Raw genomic sequence first — 5,683 nt, forward strand, 5'->3', positions numbered from 1 at the left:
CTCTTAGGTACATTATAATTTTCCCCCATTCCTTTTTAAAGTTCTTCTCTTCCTGGTTTCTGATTTTCCCGGTCAATTTAGCCATTTTGGCATAGTCCATCATCTTCACCAGCCATTCATATATGACTATTTCTAATCCCATGCTCAAAGCCCTGATGGAAAACAAGACAAAGCCTTTGTGTAGATAGGGGGTTCATTGAGTTAAATGGTTATAGGCTGAATCTAGAGCCAGAAAATGAAAGAGTTCAGCCTATTTTGATCTGAATCTGGGGTGAAAAACAAAGCAAACCTAAATGAGCATATGGACATGCATATCTGAGAGCAGAATTTGCTTCTGCTTCTGCTCTTATGGCCTTTGACCAGCTTCTAGTGCCACTTTCTCGCACGAAAGCAGAGACCCCACACAGATCCCCATCAGATTCATGCATCTCCATCAAGTTTAGTGGGGCGGACCTCCAGATCGGCATTGTGATACATCAGTTGTTCTGATCTCCCTTGCTGGTCGAGGCCATATATATTTAAATATATAAACTAAAGTAACCAACAATAGCTATAGTATATATGGAATGTGTAATATCACATCAACCCATCGTATGTTATATATTTATATATACACACCCAATTGTATATAAGAGTAAGAATATATTGCATATATATATATGTATTTCTAAAATACATGTACTTATGATAAAGGCAAAGATCACATTCACATCTTAGATGGTCTTCAAAATGTTAAATGAAGCAGATCTTCATTTAAGAAAATGTATAGATGCCATTGCTTTGATGTAACTTTCCCCTTTTCTGTTTGAACATTAAATATCCTATATAGCAGCAAAATTACTAAATGGGTGTACATATTTTCATAACCTGAACTGAACGATAATTCTGAGGAGTGACAGCACATTTTGATATTATTACTAACAATGGTATATATGACAGACTTAATTTGACGGTTTTTGTTTTATTATTTGCATCAGAGTAGAAACCGAGAATAAATTGCGTACCTTTTGTTGTATTGCTGATGCAAAAGAATAATGATTTATTCTAATTTATTTATTTTAAAGTGGGTGTCCTAGGCTTGTTTACAGGCAGTGAACATTGTTAACTTCTAAAGCCTCGTGCAAACGTTTTATAATATGAGTAAAATAAAAAAAAAGATGTTGTACAGCAGCATATCCCATCATCATTGCTCATCACCAATTATGTGGTATCACACTTGTCAACTTTGTAGAATGAAAATTGCTGTGTGGAAGCCCAGATGCATGAGTACTGGTTTTGGTTGTTTGGAAGTCAAACTTTATCAAACTTTCCCTGTGCTCAGAGACAATCTCTTCAAGTCTATCAAGCTTTTTTTGCACAGAGCAAACATTGTCCTTTAACAAACAATATCTAAAACTGACATTCCGGAGCCTAATTGTGTGGTCTGGGATCAGATGCTGTTGATCTGGCTTGGGATTGTAGATCTGATATAAAAGGTGGTCTGGTCAGCCACCTGGATTTTCAGTCCTTGCCCAGCAAGCCAGGGGGTCTTAGCCAATGATTAATGACTCCTTGAAACAGGGAGTGATCCTCACTCCTTAAGAAACACTTATTTGCACCCAAAGTATTATAATAACATTCAAGTACAACTATTCCCTTTTTTCCCTCCTCCTCCTCCTCTTCTTTTACAACTGTTAAGTTGTGGGTGAACATATCAGACGATACAGCGATTCTTCAAACAGCTCTTGTTTATTCAGAGGCCAGAACAGAACTGAACTGAAGAGCTCAGTCAGCCTGCTTATATATAGCTCCAGAACAATGTAACTGTAGCAACTTTCTAAAACTATCCAATCACTGAACGTCACTTTCGATCCTTCATTTGCATACAAACTATCCAATCACTGAACGTCACTTTCGATCCTTCATAAGCAAAACTATCTACAGTATCCCCCTGCTGGCCCAGGGTGAGAACTTGAGTGCATAACAACAACTATTCCCTTTTGTGGCAAGGTATGAGAGAGAGCAGGGTGCTGAGCTGAGGGGGTGCAAAATTGAGAAGATCCATAGTGGAGAAGATCCATTTTGGGGAGCCAAATTTTGGGCTCACACATTGCCTTATTACAAAAGTTCGCCAAATACTGCCCCTGGAGAGACATTATGGTGGGTCCCACTCCAGGCACTTAAACAGAAATTTTTATGTGGATCCATTTCGGTTGGAGTCCAAACTGAAACAACCTTGATCACCCTAACACAGACGTACGTAGGCAATGTGGTGCCCCCCACAATGTTATTGGGCTACAGTTCCCATGATTCCCAGCCAGCATGGCCAATGATCAAGGGTGAAGGGAGTTGTAGTCCAACAATATCTGGAGATCACTAAGTTGATGATCCCTGCAGTAGGGTGGCCTCTGCTGGGAGAGAGCTGGGAGGCATGTTGCTCTGTTGATTCTTCTTGATCTCTCAGCAGCATTTACTACCATCAGCCATGATCACCTGCTGGACAAACTCGGTGGGAAAGATTCAGGAGGCACAGTGATACATTGATGTCACTCCTATCTCCAGGGTTGGTTCCAGAGGGTGCAATGAAGTTTCTGCTCATAGCTCTCAACCATCCCTTATTTGGCAGGAAACTCCCTTACCCCAGCGCCGTGTCCCACTTCTGTCCCTTATTGATGATGTCCCTTAAATTTCCCGGGATTCAAAGGAAGCAGCTCCTCTCCCTCCCTCCCTGCCGGCCAGGGATCAGGGAGGCTCCAACTGTGTTGCTTGGCTGCGTTGCTCACCCAATAAGGAGTCTAAGAATGACTGGGGGGTGGAGCTTGCATGCCTTGTGCTGTTCAAATCGGCCGCGTTGCCTGGGGACTCGCCTTTGCTCAGGGCTTCCCAGCGGAGAGGTGACGGTGGTTTTCCTTGCTGCATCCCCTTTGTCGGGTTGCTGCACTGTGGGAACCACCCCTTGAGGCTTTGTTTGGCTGCTGACTGGGCTTTCTGCCTTTGGCTTGGAGGGGCTCAGAAGTTGAACATACCTGTGCCCAGAAAATCCCTTATTTTGGCTGCTGATCCCTTATTTTCAAGGCTGCTGGTCCCTTATTTTCAAATCTGTAAGTTGACCGCTATGTTTCTGCTTTTGCTCATGGCACTTGCCTATGCATTTCTAGAGGGCTCAATTTCATCCTTTATGGTTTTTAAAAATATCCATATGAAGCCTCTGTGGATCATCAAAATCCATCATTGGTCACTGTTGTCTAGGTATATAGAGCAGCATCTGTCTTGGTATCTCTGTGGTGGAACCGTTATATATTTTGCATTAGAAGTTTTAGTGCAAAAGCAATTTATTTTTAGACCAGCTATACCACTAAGGGCTATGTTGGGATTGCCTTGTGTAATGTGTAGTCCACCTGCGGTGTGACTGCACCAAACACATGTGGACTTGCCAGGGAGTCAGGAGAGTCTGCACATGGTTAGTCTATGGAGTTTCCTTCTATAAAATGTGGCGATAGCCAGCAACTTGAAAGGCATACAAATTCAAGGCTACCAATGGCTACTAGTCATGATGACTGTATGATACTGTTAGGATCTGAAAAAGCATGCTTCTGAATTCCAACAGTGGAAGAAGGCTATTGTCCTCATCTGGTGGACCATTTTGTGAAACAGGATGCTGGTCTAGGTCAGATCCAGAAGATTTCTCTCCTATGTTCTTTTGACTGGCTATAACCCCCGGTCAAGACTATATGGTCACAAACCCAAGTTTACTACTGTGTTGTGTTTGAACCAGCTTTGAACTGGCTCTATTTCGGAGCAAAGTTTCATGTATGTAGGAAAAGAATCTGAAAAATGTAAATGAAAACTGGCAGGTTCTTTATGCAGTCTTTTAATTTCCACTGAAGACACTGTTGACATATATTTCAATGTAAATCAGACAGACAACTCTGTCTAAGCAGTAGTAGAAGAAAACACAATAGGCAGCTTCATTGAGGTCCCTATTAGTACATCATTGCCTAATGGAGGGCACCTATGGATCAGGAAATAACACAGGGAGCAATCCTAGCAATCCTCAGCTGCAAAGTTCTTGTAAGATTTTGGAAGGATTAGAAAACTGGTTAATGAGTGATTGAGAACAACATCCAAAGGGCAAACCAAGCACTGTAACTAGGTAACCCAAAATACGGATGGGGTGATCTTGCAAATGCTATGACCAGGTTTTCAGAATTTCTCAATCATTCATTCGTATATGAGCACCTGGAAGGGCAAGACATGGGCAAAATCTCCATGCATTCATATTGAGTCGAGTTTTCCCATTGACTTCCTTGGGCTGTGTGCGTGGGCTGTATTTGATCAGATACATGCACAGTGTTCTTGCATGTGTGGACAGCCCTTTTCATAAACATGTTCAAATGAACTGCTTCCTTGGAAATGGAGAAGGTTTTCGCAGGCAGGAAATGCCACCAGAGCTTCCCTGTCCACTAATAAGCCTTGGATTAGACCATTGGGTAAGATGGGAGCAGTCTTCCAGCTATTGTACTCTGTGGGGTGCAACTTTGGGGCAAGTCCAATCCTGTGGAATGCAACCTGACAATTGTAAGAATTCTGCAATCTTTTCTAGGGAAATCATCACAGCCGTTTTGTCTGCTCAGGAGCCAGGGTCCATCTGTCGATTTTACTTGCTGACAGAAGGCTCCTTAGCTCTATGGGAAGGGTGATTGCTCAGTGATAGAGAACTTGTTTTGCATACAGATGGTCCCAATCCCTGACATCTCCAGAAAGGGCTGGGAAAGATTCCCTGTTTGAAACCATGGAGAGCCACGGCCAGTCATTGTGTAAACAAGGCTGATCTAGTTTTCTAAATTTATTGCCAGCAACTTGCTTACATATTCCCTGGTGAAATTGGATCCACTGTTTGAGAACTGCCATGTGAAGCTATTGCCCCATTTTGCCCCTTGTGCCCCATAATTCACCCCAAATGGTGTGCACAGCACTTTGCCTCTAGTGAGAACTTATCTCAAGGCACAGGACTCTTCAGCTTTCACCTCACACATCCGGAGGACACACAAGCTGTTTTGAACTACTCAACTCAACTCAAACTCAAAAGCAGTCACTGCTGTAAGTGGCAGCATGGCACGGTGTCCACGCCAGAGTGGACCCCCAAGGTTTGCTTGAGCTGCCAGGAGGACCCAATCCTTTCACCATTACACAGAGAAATAGGAACCTAATCCTTGCACTGCTACACGGCGCAATCCAGTTGTTACAGCTGTGTTATGTTGGATCAGGAGTGGCCCCTCTTGGTGAACTGGGACCTCAGCAGCTTCCCTAAAGCACTGACTCATGATGCTTGCACTGGTAAGAATCCTACATTTAGTACCCACCTGTAGGCAAGAGATGTTCCTGCATCATTGCTGCTGAACAGTCCATTGATGCTAAGTGTTCGGCACGTAAGAGGTAGGAAGAAGAACTGAATCCAAGTTCCCTTCTCCCTTCACAGCTCATAGCATCAATTCTTTGTTCAGTGAGGGAGCATCATCGTCAATATTGTGTGAGAACACCTCTGGACCAGGGCTGTGAGTCTATCTGAGTCTATTTTGATGTACATACTAGTTAGTCTTGTTTGTATGACACACAAACATACCCCAAATCTAGTTAAAGATGAAAATATTTGAGTGCCCCTCTCCTAGAAAAAAGAGGAGCCTGGTCCCCTCTCCTAGAAAAA

Source organism: Podarcis gaigeae, assembly GCF_964106915.1.
Source record: "Podarcis gaigeae genome assembly, chromosome: 3".
Classification (NCBI taxonomy): Eukaryota; Metazoa; Chordata; class Lepidosauria; order Squamata; family Lacertidae; genus Podarcis; species Podarcis gaigeae.